The sequence below is a fragment of the Chiloscyllium punctatum genome, chromosome 49, assembly GCF_047496795.1.
Source record: "Chiloscyllium punctatum isolate Juve2018m chromosome 49, sChiPun1.3, whole genome shotgun sequence".
Taxonomy (NCBI): domain Eukaryota; kingdom Metazoa; phylum Chordata; class Chondrichthyes; order Orectolobiformes; family Hemiscylliidae; genus Chiloscyllium; species Chiloscyllium punctatum.
The window spans coordinates 52229568-52249916 of NC_092787.1; the positions used below are offsets into that span (position 1 = coordinate 52229568).

The 20349-nt window shown below is 41.1% G+C and overlaps 1 long non-coding RNA gene across 1 annotated transcript in view; it reads left to right on the forward strand.

The window, feature by feature from the left end:
- LOC140469463 (uncharacterized) overlaps nucleotides 1-20349 on the forward strand; it is an 89312-nt gene that overhangs the window by 31252 nt on the left and 37711 nt on the right. The window lies entirely within an intron of this gene.

Here is a 20349-nt window from a genome sequence, read left to right on the forward strand (position 1 = left end):
AAAGAATTCGGAGTTGAGAGTGTGGTCATGGAAAAGCACAGCAGGTCAGGTAGCATCCGAGGAGCAGGAGAATTTGGGTGGCATGGTGGCTCAGTGGTTAGCACTGCTGCCTCACAGCGCCAGAAACCCGGGTTTAATTCCCGCCTCAGGCAACTGTCTGTGTGGAGTTTGCACATTTTCCCCGTGTCTGCGTGGGTTTCTTCCGGGTGCTCCAGTTTTCTTCCACAGTCCAAAAATATACAGGTTAGGTGAATTGGCCATGCTAAATTGCCCGTAGTGTTAAGTGTAGGGGAATGAGTCTGGTTGGGTTGCTCTTTGGAGGGTCGGTGTGGACATGTTGGGCTGAAGGGCCTGTTTCCACACAGTAAATAATCTAATCTAATTGACATTTGGGGCAAAGCTCTTCATCAGGATTGAGGCTTGTGAGCTGAGGGGGTTGAGAGGTAAATGGGAGGAGGGTAGTGCTAATGATGATAGGTAGGAGGTGACGGTGGAGCGGATAGGTGGGAAGGAAGATGGGCAGGTCATGAGGGCGCTGCTGTTTTGGAAGATTGAAAATGGGATAAGGTGGGGGAAGGGAAATGAGGAAACTTGTGAAGTCCCCATTGATACTGCGTGGTTGGAGAGTCCCAAGGCAGAAGATGAGGCATTCTTCCCTCAGGCATTGGTGTTTAGGGTGTGGCAATGGAGGAGACCCAGGATCTGAATGTCCTTGGCGGAGTAAGAGGGGGAGTTGAAGTGTTCAGCCACAGGGTGATGGGGTTGGTTGGTACAGGTATCCCGGAAATATTGTCTGAAGAACTCTGCAAGTAGGCATCCTATCTCCGCAATGTAGAGGAGACCGCATTGGGAGCAATGATCCAGTAAGTGACATGTGTGGACAGCCAGATAAAACTCTGATGGATGTGGAATGCTCCTTTGGGGCCTTGGATGGAGTGCGGAGAAGCTGAGGGCGCAGGTTTTGCAATACCTGTGGTGGCAGGGGAAAGTGCGGGAGGAGGGAGGGAACGGTGGGTTGGTGGGGGGTGTGGACCTTACGAGAGACCCGCGGAGGGAATGGTCTTTACGGAAAGCTGATAGGAGTGGGGAGGGAAATATATTTCTGGTGATAGGGTCCGTTTGTAGCTGGCAGAAATGGTTGAGGACGATGCGATGTATGCGGAGGATGATTTGGTGGAAGGTGAGGACCAGGGATGGGGGGGTGCGGTGGATTCTGTCCTTGTTTCAGTTGGAGGGGTGGGGTTTGAGGGCGGAGGTGCGGGAAGTGGATGAGATGTGCTGGAGGGCATCAAAAACCACGTCGGAAGGGACATTGCGATCTTTAAAGAAGGAGGCCATCTGGTGTGTTCTGTGGTGGAACTGGTCCTCCTGGGAGCAGGTGCAGCAGAGGTGGAGGAATTGGGAATACGGGATGGCATTTTTGCAAGAGGTAGGATGGGAAGATGTGTAATCCAGGTAGCTGTGGGAGTCGGTGGGTTTGTAAAAAATGTCAGTGTCAAGTCGGTCGTCATTCATGGAGATGGAGAGGTCCAGGATGGGGAGAGAAGTGTCTAAGATGGTCCAGGATGGAATGTGTTGGTGATGTTGATCCTCCTAGTGGGAGCATGAATTGGCACCGATGCAGTCATCAATGTAGTGGAGGAAAAGGTGGGAAGTGGTGCCAGTGTAACTCCGGAAGATGGACTGTTCTGCGTAGGTAACAAAGAGACAGGCATAGTTGTGGCCCATACAGGTGCCCATGGCTACCCCTTTCATCTGGAGGAAGTGTGAGGATTTGAAGGAGAAATTATTGAGGGTGAGGACAAGTTTAACCAAACGAATTAGTGTCAGTGGAAGGGTACTGGTGGGGACGTCAAGAGAGGAAGAAAAGGAGGGCTTGGAGGTTCTGGTCATGGTGGATGGAGGGACTAAATGTCCATGATGAAGATGAGGCAGTGTGGACCAGGGAAACGGAAGTCTTGGAGAAGGTGGTGGGCGTGGGTGGTGTCCCGAAAGTATGTGGGGAGTTCCAGGACCAGGGGGGTAGGACAGTGTCAAGGTAGGTGGAGATGAATTTGGTAGGGCAGAAACCGGCTGAGATGATGGGTCAGCAGGGGTAGTCCGGCTTGTGGATCTTGGGTAGGAGGTAGAAACAGGCGGTAGGGTTTCCCAAACTATGAGGTTGGAAGCTGTGGATGGGAGATCCCCTGAAGTGTTGAGGTTGTGTACGGTCTGGGAGATGATGGTTTGTTGATGGGAGGTGAAGTCATAGTCAATGGAGTGGTAGGAGAAGGTGTCTGCAAATTGGTGCCTGGCTTCAGCGGTGTGGAGGTCAGTGTGCCAAACTACCACTGATGAAGGGCTTTTGCCAGAAAAATTGATTCTCCTGCTCCTCAGATGCTGCCTGACCTGCAGTGCTTTTCCAGCACCACACTCTTGATTCTAATCACCAGCATTTGCAGTCCTCACTTTCACCCGGTTATTATGTCTGTGTTGAGTCAATCACCGTTGATCAAGATAGAGAGGTCCAGGAAGGGGAGTGAGGTGCCTGAGATTCTCCAAGTGAACTAAAGGAATTCCAGAGCATCAAGTACAGCCTCCTGTGGTAAAACTATTAAAATGAGAGGTAAGAATTTATTGGATTTGCTTCATCAATCTGCTGCCATATACACTCATTCCATTATGTTATAACAGCATCCACGACAAAATTTTCACAAACACACCAGTTAATCCAACATTCATAATGCACTTCAACACTCACAAGTTAGAAGTAAAATATATACAATGGAGTAAGTTCTTCCTGGTCCTCTCTTGAACCTTTTAACATGAGACTACTTAAAGTCAATCCCATAGGCAATTATTATAAACTAACTTCAACGTATTCCTAAACTCGACAAATGAATCGGCTGACTTTGAATGTTTGAATTGTCATGCTTTCAGGTATTACATCTCAGGAGTATTGTACGATACATCGAGATTAATGGGTCAGTGAAGCTTCTTCTATTAAGAGAGCAAAAAATTTCAGAGCTGAGACAGTCTGCTGCATAAAGTCCTATAAGGACTGAGACAAACCTGCCAATTGCAAATGAAAACATAATAAATTACCCTACATCTGAAATGATTCTCTGTTAATGAATAATTTTTCCCTTGAAGTTCAGAGACATATTTGCAGCTGTAATGACACTGCAAATGACATTTCTGTTCAAGACTATACATTGACGAAGTCTTTGGAATTATTCCAATAATATTTCCAGTGTCATCCTTTGTGATCAGAGAATTCCTACAGTGCAGCTAGAAGCCACTTGGCCCATCAAATCTGAACTGACCCTTCAAAGAGCATCCACCCTATATTTACCATGGCTAACCTACCTAGCCTGCACAGTCTTGGACTCCACAGATAATTTAGAATGGCCAATCCACATAGTCTGCACAAGTTTGGATTGTGGGAGGAAATCCAAACACCTGGAGGAAACCCACACAAGTATGGGGATAATCTGCAAACGCTACACAGTAACCCAAAGTCTGGATCGAACCCAGATCACTGCTGCCGAGAGGCACTAAGCCACTATGCTGCAATGACTCAAAATTCAACTGGGGTTCATGATAAAAATTCTGAACACTGCTGGTCAAACATCTGGATGCCAATTTACACATGAGTGAACAGTGAGAACTAGGAGCAGGAGTAGGAAATTCAGCCCTTTAAGCCTGCTTCATTATTTGAAATTAAAAATCACGCAACACCAAGTTATTATCCAACAGATTTTAACAGTGTCATAGAGTCAGAGATTATACAGCACAGAAATGCACCCTTCAGTCCAACTTGTCCATGTCAACCAGATATGCCAACCTTATCTACTCCTATTTGCCAGTACTTGTCCCATATCCCTCTAAACCCTTCCTGTTCATATACCCATCCAGATGCCTTTTAAATGCTGTAATTGTACCAGCCTCCACCACTTCCTCTGGCAGCTCATTCCATACATGTACCACCCTCTGTGTTAAAAAATTGCCCCTTAGGTCCCTTTTATATCTTTCCCCTCTCACCCTAGACCTCTGCCCTCTGGTTCTGGACTCCCCATCACAGGGAAAAGACTTTGTCTATTTATCCTAGCCATGCCCCTCATGATTGTATAAACCTTTATAAGGCGTCTGATGCTCCAGGGAAAACAGCCCCAGCCTGTTCAGCCTCTCGCTATAGCTCAAATCCTCCAACCCTGGCAACATCTTTGTAAATCTTTTCTGAACCCTTTCAAGTTTCACAACATCTTTCCGATGGGAGGAAAATAAGCAAACTAAGTTAAACAAGTGAATCACTGAGTTAATCATAGCTGGACTGCTATCTGAGCCACGAGCAAACTAGCATAGGTCAATAAAGTGAAGCAGTTAAATGCATGACTCAAAGAGTGGCATGGGTGAAATGGGTCGATCCAAGGATCCGGCTATTTTGAACCTGGTGATGCATAATGAGGCAGATTTAACAAATTATGTTAGAGTAAAAGATTCCCTTGGAAGTATTGACCAAAATATGATAGAATTTATTTGAAAGCATCAGCTTTCGGAGCGCTGCTCCTTCATCAGATGGACTATAACCTGGTGATGTGTGTTTCTTTTTAACTTTGTCCATCCCAGTCCAACACCGGCACCTCCAAATCACCACTATTTGAAGCAATCACGGCTGAGGTACTCTCAGCATCAATTCCACTTGGCTACCTGTTCTCTATAACATTTCAATCCATTACTCATTAAAAATCCGTCTAATTCCTCCTTAAATTTACTCAAATTCTCTCACTCTCATGTCGTTACATACCTGCCTACATAATGCTGCACTGAACATTCTTAATACCATCAAAGAACTATTGAGAGACCAGCGCAAAGAACGTTGCCCCTGTTCTGGAAGAACCATAACATGGGAAAACAGCATTCCCAAGCAGACTGCATCCCCTTCTGTTGGATCTGCACATGGATATGAGGAATTTAACCAACATTTCTTTACAAACAAGACCCACTCATCAATGATAAATGTAAATATTATGGAAGTAAAATAGCATTTCCCTAGATGATACGAAAATCCTTTTGTTCCAAATCCCTTATTTCAAATTTGTTTCAGAGTTCTTGATGGTGCAAGATTAGATTTTAAAAAAGGTTAAAATTGTTTTTCTGCTTGTTGGGTGTCTCGCCTGTTTATTGAAAAGCTGGTGAGATATCCAAGCTACATCTCCAGGGACAGGGACCAAATTATCTTCTTCCAGTTAAGCAGTTTGGAGGACAGCCGATGGCCTTTCTTTCAAATAGGTCCCTGAAGGGTGGAAGCTTGAGGCCAATGGATCTCACTTCGGGCATGCCACTGAGAAGGTAATGGCCTCTGCCGAATAGACAACCCGCAATGCAAAGACCAAGTAAGTATTTTTCGTTCATAGGTGCTGGTGTTCTAGCAATGTGAGTAGTGAGGAGAGGGAGGCAGGAGGAGTCAGAACTAAGGGCATAGGTTTGCTCTCAGTGTCCACTCTTTTGCCTTATGTCTTATCTTTTTATTTTGCACAATTTAGTGCAGCTGGAGGGAATTAGTCAAGGGCAACCGATTATATGGGAACATCAGTCTCTGCAAGTTCTCCTCCAAGACACTCACCAACCTGACTTGGAAATATATTGCTGTTCCTTCACTGTCACTGGGTCAAATTCCTGGAATTCCATCTCGAATGGCTTAGTGGCTCAACCCACAGTTGCATAACATGTTAGGGTCGAAAAGGGTGAATGCTGAGGGGTGCAGTAAGCCCTGGAAATAGACTTGGATGGGTGAATAGGTCTGAATCTCAAAAGAAGACAAACCTACCAACTAGATCTCCATCTTTGTCAGAGCACCAATGCCTATTTTCCAAATGTAACTTATACCTGAAAGCTATTATGCAATAATCTGCACCTTGTTTGAGACAAGAGCCTGTTCTAGTTAGATTATCGAGTAGTTTTCTTCTACTGCACCACACTCAATCTCTTTGGATCTCAACCTAAAAGAAGAATCATACAACTCGCCCTAAAGTGACTGTAGTTGGGATCCATTACAACATGAACCAGACAAAAAGAAAGCAATATTTTTAATGATATTTTTGAAATATTTCAGCTTTTGCTGAGAGACCCCGTCTTGCACTGGGCCAATTAATAATTGGAAACTTGCCAGGCCTTGATTGTTCAGTGAATGATTAGAAATTGCATCCACAAACCAAATGAAGCATTGACACTTTTGAACTGCAAAAGCACTTACAAGTAATCTTGCTACAGTTATTAAAATCACCATTTCTAATTCTGAAATGGAAGCAGTTATAATTCAGAAAGCTTTTTGTTACGATCCGGTAGATTCGTGCTACCACTCCATGCTCGAATAGTCGTCTGTAAATTATCTTAAAGAAAGTAAAACAGATATCAGAACTACATAGTACCAAAAGTGATGCATTCTGTTGTCAGTGTGAGACACTGTACTGATGTCTACATTCATGTTGTCACCAGTCTTTCCTCTCCTTCTCTGCACTAATCCATAAAGTATAATACATAGTGGAACAGAAGATATATCCTGTCAGAAATGGCTTTTTTTTCCCCAGTGAATTAAGGATCAGGGCTAAATTATCTGATTCCCAGAGCTGGGTCTGCCATTCAATTAGGTCACCGCTGATCCGCCATTAACCACATTTCTCCATCTCTGTTCCATATCACTTATTGCCCTTATCAGACAAAGACCGACCTCATTTTTAAAAGCTCCATTATCGCATTGATAGATCTTAAGGGTAGAGTTCTTAATTTCTATTATCATAGATTTGCAAACATTATCTTGACTTATTGCAGGAAGGAGAGGGGCACTAGTTAATGAAAAAAAAAAGCAATGATAATATTTTTAAATAATATAATGAACCATTTGCATCCTTTAAAATGAAGCAGATTAATTAGTTAGATTTGATGAGCAACGTGCTACACTTTCTGTAATTCCCCTCATTAACTTTATGTTAAACAGGATTAAAATGTATTTAAAATATTCAGTGTAAACTTCCCTATGGCCGAGTGAGTATTCACTAGAGCTCTCAACTGTACAGATCAGAGGTTGAAATTTCTCAGGGGGGGTACTCTCCTCATGTATGTGCTAACACATCAGTGCCAAGCTCATGTCTGCTGTTGTTGAACACAATACCCAATGCACTTCAGCCTCAGGGATGTTTCGGATTTCATCCAAATCTTCACTGAATTTCTACCGAAGCAAAATGCTGAGGATGTTGGAGGTTAGAATTACAACAGAATACACTGCCAATACTCAGCAGGTCTGGTGATATCTGTAGAGAGAGAAATCCCCCAACCACTCCCTTTCCTACATGATCATCCTTGGCCTCCTCCATTGCCAAGACAAACTACAGCTCCTATTGGAGGAACAACACCTTATCTTCTACCTGGACACCATTAAGCCCGAAGGACTCAACATTGAGTCCTCCAATTTCAAATAACCTCCCTCCCCATCCCCTGGCTCCCTTCCCAGCCCCTTCCCCTCCCTTTCACTCCTCCCTGCCACCAACCAAATTCATTCCTCCCATTGACCAACCAGGTTGTACACTCTACCTGTCTTCACTTATCCCCACTTCACCATACTGCCCCCCCCACCCCACCTCCCCCTTTATCTGCAGTTTCTCCTGCACCCACCACCATTCCTGAAGGAGGGTTACACCCGAACATTGACTTCTGCACCTCCTAATGCTGCCCGTCTTGCTGTGTTCTTCCAGCCTCCTGCCTGTTGACTTTGGATTCCAGAATCTGCATTTTCTTTTGTCTCTGACCATTCCAATTGGCTTCAACATCCATACATTCAGCCTGGGTTCCAACTGATGATAGCTGTACCATTTGCTAGAAGGGTTGGACTCATGATCCTCCTGTTGTTTGAAGCCCAGCTTGCTTCAGACATTTCCGCAATATTCTGCAGGTTAATTCAAGAAAAGTAGGCATTTGAGCACATTAGCTGAAAACTGTACAAGCCTGAGGAACTATTCCACAACAAGAGCTACACTTTCAGGATGGCAGGGAGAAAATTGAAGAGGAAAATATTTCAAGTACATTATAAGTAAAAGTATCAAGGAATGGAATTTATTTACACTCTAAGGCAAGGAATGTTACTGTAATAAACTACATTTTGTCAATTAGTTCTTGCAAAAATGAAAGATTAAATATGCAAAGTTCAAAAGAAGTGTCATTGTATGTTTGTGCTCATCTTGATTTCAGTGATATGTGGATTTTTTTTTGCAAATACCTTCAGGCACTGTCAGAGAGACTGTATCAAATTTTAAACACTGAGATAATGAAACCAGTAATCACTTCACAGATCCTATCAGGGCTTCCGTGTGATTAAATTCAAATTGCCAATGAATAATTAAAAGGTTATTTTCACAAAGTGCCTTAGCAGAGTCTGTTGGCTTTTGTAATGCTCTTGAAGAGTGGTTCCTTTGGGAGTGAGCATTTGCTCTTTGCTTGCTGGTGGGCGACTAATTGCATGTGGAATAGCAGAAAACAAGAGGAGGAGATGCAATCATCTTGCTCCCATTGAATCCTTGGATCAGCTTTCTAAAAAAATGGTCTTCTCTGCTTAAAGCCGTCATGTTCGCACTGATGTTCTGTTAACATTAGATGAGTGGTCCTCTATTTACAATGCTCATGATGTTCAGAACAGCTGTGTTGATAGTGGTAATGCTAAAGTTTCAATGGCTACAAATGTAAAGAAACAAAATCTTAAATCAAGGTTCAGTTATTCCTCTGTGAAAGTGCACAATAATTTTGGATACTTTAATATATTCCTCAGATGGGTGTCACCAGAAAGGAAGTATAATAAGTGAAGTATATTTGTAAGAATATAAGTTGGCAATTGTGCCATTAACCAGATAAAAATATTGCCATTTAATCACTTATCCCCCCTTCTCTACCTTTTTGCGATCTTTAACTACCCTTTTTGCCCTGGCCCAGCACTTAACTTCACCTAAAATTTTCCAATTCTGATGTTAAAATTGAATGGCTGTAACATCAATGTTCAAGAGAAATTATATTCAAAGCAAAAATTGTTTCTCTCTGCTTCAACTTCACTGAAGCAAATTAAGTTTGCATTGATGCAGTATAAAGAGAAAATGCTAGGCATGTTCCACAAGCCAGACAGCAATGATGGAGAAAGGAAAGAGAGACAAAGGAAGCTAGATTGCACAATCGTTGAAAATAGGCAATTGCAAAGCTCTATTAATGCACAGCTATTGAGTAAAATATAGGCAATTTCCCATCTTTATACTGCCTTTAGACTAATGTAATTGCAGCACCATATTGCTGTTCATTCACTCGACATGACAACGTCAGTCCCAAATTGTGACCTAATTGCACCACTTAAAGCCAAACTGTATCACTTCAAGTTATCTTGCATCTGCCTCTGAAATGAGCACTATGGGTATGACAGTGAGGTCTGGAGATCAGAGTTGAGAGTGTGTTGCTGGAAAAGCACAGCAGGTCATATTCCTGATGAAGGGCTCCGGCCCGAAACGCGATTTTCCTGCTCCTCGGATGCTGCCTGACCCACTGTGGGTATGACTTGAGTAGTAGACAGTGAGTTGTACTGAGGAAGCAACAAAGAATGACAGGAAATGGAGGGTATGGGCTCCCAGATTTTTTTCCGGCATTGCACTGGAGGAAGAGATGAGGTTCATGCAGCAGAACTGTTCCCTTAACATCTGAGTCTGATGTACCTCCCAGTGAGAGCCTGTCTCCTCCTTCTCTCTTTCTAGTGGATCACCCTGATCTTAACTTACTCTGTTCATTCTCCAAGTAATACTGTCAACTATGTAAAAAGGAAGCTCCATGAATGCAAGTCCTTTCTTTCAGGACACTGCAGTTCTAATTATAATATTAGTTGGAATATAAATACCATTTTTTGTGAATTTTGAGTGGAAGGGCATCAAGGCACCTGATCTAAAGTCATTGAATAAGAACGATTGATTGTCAGCAGCATTTTCTCAAATTTAAATTTGTAATTTATTATGAAAATTTATAAGCTCAGATACTCAGGCAATGATACCCCTATGAAGAATGAAATATGTTCATATAAACATTCAAGTAAGTTTGCATTTCATTTCTTTGTATTTTCTTATTTAAGCTGCTGATGGATAAGTTTCAGTCTTTATTCAAAGAAGGCCCACGAGTACCAAATTTAAAATGCCAACAAGAAACACTTCTTTTAAAATCAAAGAGAACATTAATAAATGACACAACTGGGCAACATCTGTAGCCATCATGTAATTGAAATAATTTACAAATATCAGTGAGAAAATAGATATAAACAGAAAAAGTGATCACAAACATATAGTTATTAGGAAGAAATTGAGACAGTCTCTGTTCAAAGCTGAATTGTAAAGTTAGTAAAATAATTAAAAAGCAATTATATATTTTTCTTGTCATACACCTTGTAACCAAAAGAAGGTTGAAATTCTGGGATTAACCCATACTTGCCCTGGTCTGCAGAGTATCTGATCATAACATCTACTTGACTATAAGTGGAAAGCCCGCATCTACTGTCTGAGAAGTGTCTATAATTTATCTATAATTATGTGTGAACTTCGATTTCAGGATGGAGAAAAAATACTGTGTGAATTTTACAGCTGTGTGAAGGTGATTTTTTTTAAAGAAAGAATCAGGAAGTCTTTCACAACAGCGAACTAATGACAAGCTTTCCAACAAAGCATGTGACTTAAGCTAAATTGATCATTCACATGGTGAGTTCATTGCTCAATAGGGACAAAGTTGAGTTTTATGATTTACGGAAATAGGTAGTCCAAGGTCACAAGCAGGTTGCACTCAGGAAATAATCATATCAGTAGATGTACAGGTTTTAGATTGTGGAAGTCTTCAGTCAGCGAAGAAGTCTTCAGTTCTTTTATAGACCAAGGAGACAGGCTGGGAAAGCTCAAGGAGAGCAATCAGTGTGTTATCATGTATTTTTTTGTCTCTATGAGAGACAGAGAATCTCATTTTATGAACTTGCAGAAAAACCAGTGGACAAAGCTTTCAACCTTGTCATTTAAGGGAGAAATTGAAGGGTTGAGGTTGGAGACATACTTCACTTAAGATTAATTATTTGTAAAGGATATTGTTAGGAAAAAGGATTTGTTAGTTCTTTGTGATGTTAAAAGAAGATCTTTTCAAATAGTTTCACGTGGAAATGTAATGTTTTTATTCCTTTGTGTAATGAACTTTGTCCTTATATTAAAAGAATATTGGCAACCTCCTGTGAAGACATTCAATGACTGACCTCTACAGTAACAAATTATAAAAATAAACTTTTGATCCATCTACTTATCATTTGGGATCTAACCTACCAATTATAACAATTGGTCTATCTTGCATGCTCCTTACCATCTATCGCATTCAACACTCGGAGGGACAACTTCAGTGGGGCACACTTGAGAATAAACCCATTCCTTTTCTTCTGAATAATGCAAAAATCCTAATTTATTTTATGCCAACATCTGTAAGGTAAATCTGTGTTCAGTTCTTGTTGCAACTCTTTTACTTGAGGATTTTGAAACTAATTATGATTTGAGGTAGTTAGTAAAATCAAATTATTGTTTCAATTTTAGTATTTCAACAATAAATGAGTAGATTATAATATTGTTACCTACTGTTTGATTAGTCTTTTCATGATGTCATTTGATCACATTGTTGATTCTGTCTTCTCCATGATCATCCTGCTAACTATAAAAGCTACACTGACTATTCTTGTGCATTAAGTTTGATGCCTTCAGTGAGGCATGGTGATAGTCTCCTTTCAAGTGAATCAGAATGAAAAGTTCATTATTCATCTGATTTAAAACAACACCCACCTCTCCCTTTGATAACATTCATTGTGGTTTCCATTCTGCATGTTTCAAAAACCTTTTTGTGCCTATTCTTATCAGAGGAGCTGACTGCAAATCTGGGCTATGTATTAACAAGCCAGATGGATGTTTGCTGATGTCAGCAGTTTCATCCTGTGTGCAAACATGTTGTGCTGATCACCAGTTTGTTTGACAACTTGTCTCTGCAGACTTCACACTGAGATAACACAGAATGTCTTCACCTCTGACATCAAGCCTCCTGCTATAACCTGCTGCAATGTTTTGTCAAAACATTCCCCATTTTCATTTTTCCGGTATCACTTGCAAACTGCAGCCCAATTAAATTTGATTGCGGCTACGCACAATGGGAAGTGCATTCAGCAGTTTGGTTCCTATAGTGACAGTCCAGCAGCAATACTTCAGCGCTCTGCATTCCAATTGTTGTGGAGAAAGTGAGGGCTGCAGATGGAGGAGAACTTCCTGATGAAGGGCTTATGCCCGAAATGTCGATTCTACTATTCCTTGGATGCTGCCTGACCGGCTATATTTTTCCAGAGCCACATCCCAATTGTTGACCAAGCTTTGGATACTTTGACCAGTTTATATATTTAAAAACACTTTGCCCACCTCACCTCACTTGGGTAAAGAGACACTGGGTTTGGTTTGCAGTTAAACTCTATTTTATTAACAAAATATTCCACATTCAAAATGCTGTGAGCATTTCCAAAGTTCTGTGTGGGAGCATTTCTTAAATTTCCACAATGTGTACACTCTATCTAGCTCTGAGAAAGGATATTATGTACAATGCTCCACATGTGTTTGAGCTGGGCCATTGGAATCCCCTTATTCTCTGAGATAGGGCTTGGTCTCTTTCACAAAGGTGGGTCTCACAGGTCAGGGCTGATTTTCCCTCACTCTGTCCAGGTGGTCAGATGTCCTTTGTTGGGCCAGGTTGAGCCTTCACTGTAAGCCTTCATTGAGTCTTCTCTGATGAGCTAGCTTCCAGGTCAATATGTTTTCTTTTCTCACCTTGCACCAAACCTTTCAGAATATCCTGTGACCTTTGGCCAATGGGTCATGAACTGGGTTCAATTCATCCAATTGAGTCACACCAACACTGTTGCCATGCCAAGCATTGTAGAGTCCACATATTCAGGCTATGAAGATGTCAGAATATCTGATCGATAAATTTCTAATACACAACTCTTGTGCTTTCTGTAACTGGTTCCCCTTGAAAAATTTGTAATCTCTTTGACTCTGGTGTTCACTGTTCCCTGTCCCCGATAGCTGTTGGCTGCTGCTTAATGCGGATTGACCAATTTTCTGTCAGGCCCAATTTCTCTGGCCGTGGGTCGATTTAGAATATTCCGTTTTGGGCGCCTGATCATCTGAACACAATAAACACGAAATCAAGATAATGGTCTTTTAGCAGAAGTAACCCTGTGCAATTACAATCTGTTAAATTTATTTCTGTTTTGGGAATATAGGACTGGAATGGTACTTACTTTGTGATTTGCTTTTACAGCAATGAACTTCTGATGTTAAACATCAAAATTCACCATTGGAAGGAAAATCAAAATAGACCTGTAACTTTCAAAAGGGAATTTAATATTGATCAGGCTAGGTGATGGAGGAATCAACTGGATTGCCCATTCGATGCACCCACAAATGAGCAATTGGCTAAATGGACTCTTCCTGTCCCGTCTGATTTTGCGAGGATGTGAAGAATGCGTGGATTTTGATATTTTGCATCTCTATGTAATTAATCAGTGTGTTTTGGGCCCAGCTTCATCAACCTTTCTAGAACAATATTGCCATTAGAACCCATGGGCACAGCCTTAGAATTAGAGGGGGTCAATTTAAAATGGAAATGAGGAGACATTTCTTCAGCCAGAGAGTGGTGGGCCTCTGGAATTCATTGCTCTGGAGCGCAGTGAAGGCCGGGACATTAAATGTCTTCAAGGCAGAGATTGATAAATTCTTAATCTCACAAGGAACTACGGGATACGGGGAGAGTGCGAGTAAGTGGCATTGAAATGCCCATCGGCCACAATTGAATGGCCGAGTGGACTCAATGGGCTGAATGGTCTTACTTCCACTCCTATGTCTTATGGTCTTACAATGAGTGCAATCCTCTTACCAATTAATGCAGGACTTCAAGCAATAAGCTGTTGAGTTGAAATGATGACTTGATTTTGCCTAATGAGCAGAACATGAATTCTGCTTAACCTGTTCTTAACGTGTGAAAAATAAAACACTGAAGAATGGATTGTGCTGCTCCCAAACAGTAAAATTGCAATTTACATGTTTCATGCCTGTAAAAAAGTCAACAGTATTGTGAGAATATATGTAACCTGAAACACAATTTAAAACTGAAGGATGATGACCTGAGTAATAAGCAAAACTATCCTATAGCTGTTCATTCTGCATGGAGAGACATTGGTGGCCTGAGGAGCTTGGGATGGAATGAGTTAGTTGTGTAAGTGCCTTTGCTTTTCTTTCCATCTTTATGAATTTGCATTAAAAACATAAAGATAAAGAACAGTTCAATGAATATTTATTCAGGAGCACCAATGTTTCAGTGGGCCCAAGGGTTGAGGAATAATTTCTATTAGGTTAATTTACAAACAACCACAGGCAATCAAGACACAGCCAGCTAGTTGAAGAACTGTTTTAAGAAGTACAGATTTTTGTGTATCCACAGAGGATAGAATAATCAACAGCTTATGAAGGTGAAAATATCCATTCTGCAGTTCGTCACAGTTTGCTCCCAGGAATACAAATGTTATTAGGATACTCGAAGGACTTCTCAAATCTCAATGTTTCTACATTAAAAATAATGAACAAGACTGAGGAAATCAGCAATGTAAATGTTAATTCAAACATGTACCACTTTGGGTACCATTAGACACCATCATTTTGTTTAAAAAATTATGTTCAAATACTGATGCGCTTTTTTGCCTCCTACAATTTCACATCTTCTTTTTAATGAAAAGAATATAATACTGTGAACAGGTGAACTATTTTTGAGCTTACACAGCAATCAATTTACAGGCATCAACATTATCCCTATTAACTAGATTGATGTGTTCTTCGAGTCCATTTTCCCATCTTTGATCCATAGCACTTGATAGATTCATTTTTTTTTATTGATAATGATCAGATAATTGTTGTTGACAAATTTGTTTCATGCAGATACTCTTTAGGAGTGCCAGCAGTGGGAAATAAAATCTCAGATGCTCAGTGTTAGCATTCTGCTCTCCCAGGTATACAGCATAGTTTATTCAGTGTATTGTCCTTCCTGTGGTTCTCTGACAATATGCATATCCTCAAAAGAAAAGTCACCTACTCACACATAACTTCACCAAAAGCAACAAATGGCCAAGTGCAACTGCCAATTATTGCTGAATTGATAAATTTGTGGGTGCATGACCTATTGAGAACTGAGTTAAGACAAGTTGCATATCCAGAGGTCATGATGGGACATTTAACAGACAGGAACTGGTGACTTCTACTGTACAAGGTGCAAGAGTCAAAGGGTGGCCAGACCAAAGGCCCTGTAGGTTGGCCATAAAAATCTGTTTTGCCATTTCAGAATTGTAGATAATTTGCTGGTGTTTATTGAATGACTGGTCAATCCAGCTTCACTTCAAGAAGACATTCCCAACAAAACACACCAGGGACTCAGGATTACAAAGTGCAGCACCAGGGCTTCATCTTGTTTTTTGGCCAGGGATCTGAAAATAAAGATGAAGCCGACTGTGAAATTTGTGCTACTCACAAGCCTAAACAGCATGAACTATGAAAGCCGACCGTTGTTGACACTTTTGTTTGGATTAAGGTGAAAAGTTGAAATTGTGAAGGTTTTGCATAATAAGCTTGAAGTGTATGGCATCTCTGAAGTAGTTGTCTTTAGATAATAAGATCAAAAAACGTTGGTGATCACAGTGGGTCAGGCAGCCTCTATGGGTGATCTCCAACAGTGATCTCCAGCATTTTTTGTTTTTATTTCAGATTCCAGCATCTGCAATAATTTTGTTCCTACTTTGTGTCAGATAATGGCTCACTGTTTACTAATGAGTCTTTCAGTTAATTTGAAGCCAGTTCTAGGTTTGAACCTGTCACAAACTCACTGAGGTAACCACAATTGAATGAAGCTGATTTTGGGCTCTGGATGGTTAAATTCCAATTCACCCCACTGCAGAGTGGGGGTTATTACATTCAGAATTGCTGATACATAGAAGGTTGAAAACTGAAGATACAGCTTCCTATTCCACTTAAGAAGTTTACTCCAGCATCTTAGCCCTCTTTGAACTCTCATATATGAGAGGTGACCTTTCTCTGTACCTTCTCTGTAGCTGTAACACTGTATTCTGCATTCTGTTCTATTATCCTGAAGTACTTACGTAAGGTATCATTTGTCTGGGTTGCACGCAATACTTCACTGTATCTCAGTACATTGACAATACTAAATCAAATTACTCAATTATGCCCACAGAGGTATCATAATGTTTATAGGGAACATTCTTGCCATGAACAGCAGGCCACATATTATATTAGAAGTACCAGATTGTTGACACATTTGGACCAAGATCATCAAACGTGGAAATGGGACTTTCATTGGAAAGGTACGATCATTCCAGGGACTGCAGACTAGTAACAATCTTCTTTGTTCACACATTGGAAAAAGCCTTGCAGAAAAACCATGGGGATATCATTCTATTGTAGATCAATCATTTGTCAATACTTGAATGTGACAGGCCCAATGACGAGTATCATAACATAAATGACTCTCAGACCTCACACTGTCAAGAGTGGAATTAAAATTAACAGTTTACAACCCAAAACCTACCAGTCTTCCAAGTCTTAAGACAATGCATCCTGGCAGAATGGTTCTGACCTAATTTGTGAAGTTTGAGACATGGAAGAAAGATAGGGTAAAGATAAATGTAAGCATAGGCACTGTTGGATTGGCTGGTGATAATTGGTAATGTGACTATGCCAGTGATATAACAGTTTAGGTTAATGCACTGGGGACACAGGTTAAAATCCCAACATGGCAGCTGTTGGAATTTGCATTTTTATCATGGAACTTAGCTAAGCTCAGTAACAGTGACCATGACAATGATCATTGATCATTACAAAAGCCCTTTTGATTTACTAATGTATAATAATACATTATCTTTACCTGATTGGGCTTGTATACAATTCCAGACAATGTAACTGGCTTTTAACTGGCCTCTGATATGACTGAGAAAGCCACTTATGTAAAGGATAACTAATGGTGGGCAACAAATGTTGGTCTTGGCAGTGATGCCAATATCCTTTGAAAGAATAAAACAAATGATGCTAATAACAAGGAATAAAAGCTTGAGCAGAAATGTTATATAAGATAATAATTGTCTGAAAGGTGTAATGCTGAGGGTCATATTAATATTGTCTAGAGTCATAAAGTCAAAGAGATGTACAGAACGGAAACAGACCCTTCAGTCCAACTTGTCAGTGCCGACCAGATATCTTAATCTTTTCGGGTCCCATTTGCCAGCACTTGGCCCATAATTGGGTGGGGTGACAGCATTAGATGCCGCAAGAGAAACATTGGAGCTTGTCTTATAGTCTTGGTAACATTGTCTTTAAAGCGATTTTCTTTTTATTCATTTGCTGGCTAGGTTAGCATTCACTGTTTATCTCCAGCATTCACTGGAGATAAACCCTTGAGAAGATGGCGGTGAGCTGTCTTTTTGAACTGCTTTAGTCCATTTGCTGTAGGTAGACCCACAATGCCCTTAGGGAGGGAAATCCAGGATTTTGACGCAGTGACAGTGAAGAAACAGCATTATATTTCCAAGTCAGGATGGTGAGTGGCTTGGAGGGGAACTTGCAGGTGATGCTGTTCCCAAGTATCAGCTTTCCTAGGCCTTCTAGATGGAAAAGGTTTGTGGGTGTGGTAGCCCCCGTCTGAGGACCTTCCATGAACTTATATGGTGCAACGTGTAGGTAATACAGATTGCTGCTACTGATTGTCCAATGGTGGAGGGGATGGATGCTTGTGGATGTAATATCAATCAAACAGGTTGTTTTGTCCTGGATGGTGTCAAGCCTCTTGAGTGTTACTGAAGCTGCACCCATCCAGGCAAGTGGGAAGTGTTCTTTACACTTGCGATTTGTGCCGTAAGGATAATAGACAGACTTTGGGCAGCCAGGAGATGAATTACTTACTGCAGTATTCCTCACCTAGACCGGCTCTAGTAGTCACTGTATTTATATGGTGAATCCAGTTGGGTTTCCAGTTAATGGTTAGCTCCAGGATATTGATAATGGGGGATTAAGTCAGTACCAAGAGGCAATGGTTAAGTATCTGTTATTGGACATAGTCATGGCCTGGCATTTGTGTGACATGAGCATTACTTCTCCCATCGACCCAATCCTGGGTAATGTCCAGCTTTTTTTCATTTGAACATTGTGCAATCATCAGCAAACGTCCCCACGTCTGACCTTATGATGTAGCGGAGGTCATTGATGAAGCAGATGAAGATGGTTGGGCTGAATGCAGGAAGAACTCCTGTAGAGATGTCCTGGAGCTGAGATGACTAATATAAAACTACCACAACCTTTGTGCCAAGTATGACTCCAACTAGCAGAGGGTTTGCCCATTGATTCCATTTTTGCTAGGACTCCTTGATGCCACACTCAGTCAAGGAAGCCTTGATGTCATAGGCTGTCAATCTCACCTCACCTCTGGAATTCAGATCCTTTGTCCATGTTTGAATCAAGATTGTCATGAGGTCAAGAGCTGAATGGCCCTGGTGGACTGGACATCACTGAGCAGGTTAATGCTGAGCAGGTGCAACTTGATAGCACTGTTGATGACCCCTTCCATCACTTTACTTATAGTTTAGAGTAGACTGAAAGAGTAGTAATTGGCTGGCTTGAATTTGTCCTGCTTTTTGTGCACAGGACAAATCAGGGCAATTTTCCACATTGTTCAGTAGGTGCCAATGTTTAACTGCACTGGAACAGCTTGGCTAGGTCAGAAGCAAATTCTGGAGCACAAGTCTTCAGCACTATCGCTAGAATGTTTTAAGGCCCATTGTCTTTGGAGTGTCCAGTGCCTCCAGCATTTCTTGATATCACATGGTGCAAAGTGAATTGGCTAAAGGCTAGCATCTGTATTACTGGGGACCACTGGAGGAGGCTGGGATCGATCATCCATGTGGTAGATTTAATGAAGCTTGCTGTGAATGCTTTAGCCTTATCTTTTACAATGATGTGTGGGGCCCTTATATCACTGAGAATGAAGGCATTCGTGGAGTTTGTCTTCCAATGAGTTGTTTGCACCTAATTGCTGCCATGCAATAAAGTACATTCTGTCTCTTCTTTTTTGACTTCCAAATGAGTTTCTTCTACCTCACTAGACCAAACAGGCCCTGTAGATTCCTCCAGGAAGGCAGGTGGTAACAGCATGTCTACCAGATGGATCTTAAACCAAAATGAACTGTGATGACGATTCATCTTACAACAGATTCAGTTTGGCTGGATAATCACATTCAGACAATAAAGAATCACAAATACAACCTGATTGGAATGTGCTGTACTCTGGACTTCACTGAGCTGTGCTTGGTTGTGTGGGAATAAATAGCTCCCTAGACTGAGTGCCACCATTAGTGCAGGCAGATGGGAAATGGCGCTCTCATTTAAGGTGTTATTTAGAAGCAAGTGAGGCTTTGCTGACATGAATTTAAATATTTCCCAATTTTGTGCCTGCAGTTTCTTCCACTTGGCAAACCTCTGTCTCACCTGTTTCTATTTGCATCTGTTAATACATCTAAACTGTTCTTCTCATTTCCACACAATAGTCCCAGTTGGTTGGAGCTGCTCTCTTCTTTTTGTCTTAGAAGCAAAAGGACAAGTGTCGGTCACTCAGCACATTGTGATGCTCCCCCATTCAATCAGAGCTTTGATTTTGATTTTAACCTCAACTTCATATTCCTGCATATCCCTGTTTTGTGTGTTTTCCTTTGTCCTTCTATTTCCTTTATAATCTGTTTCCATTCTCCTTCTCCTCATCATCTCGTGCTCTGTCTTTCTCCTTCTCTTTCTCACTCCCATCGCTTTCTACCCTCCTGTCTCAGTGATGTCAGTAAAAAAGCTCATAAATAGATTGACAAGCAGTATTTCAACAATCAGGACACAAGAAAACATTGGACGAAACATCTCTGATTTGTAATTATAAAGTCAGTTCTGCTATAACGCTTCTTCTGCTAATGTGATTTGGCTGTAACTTGATTGGTGAATAGGGAATGATGTTTTTAAAATGCGAATTTGTGAAACATGTGTTGGCTATAACGTGATTAGATCTTTAAGTTCTATTTGTGTTGTGTGATTTTTGTATAGCGCAGGATCACACTGGAACAGGGATATCGCGTTATAGAAGAAATGACTATGTCATATAAGGCAATCTAACAGCATGAATTATATTGAACTGAATTAACTTTATTGTCAAATA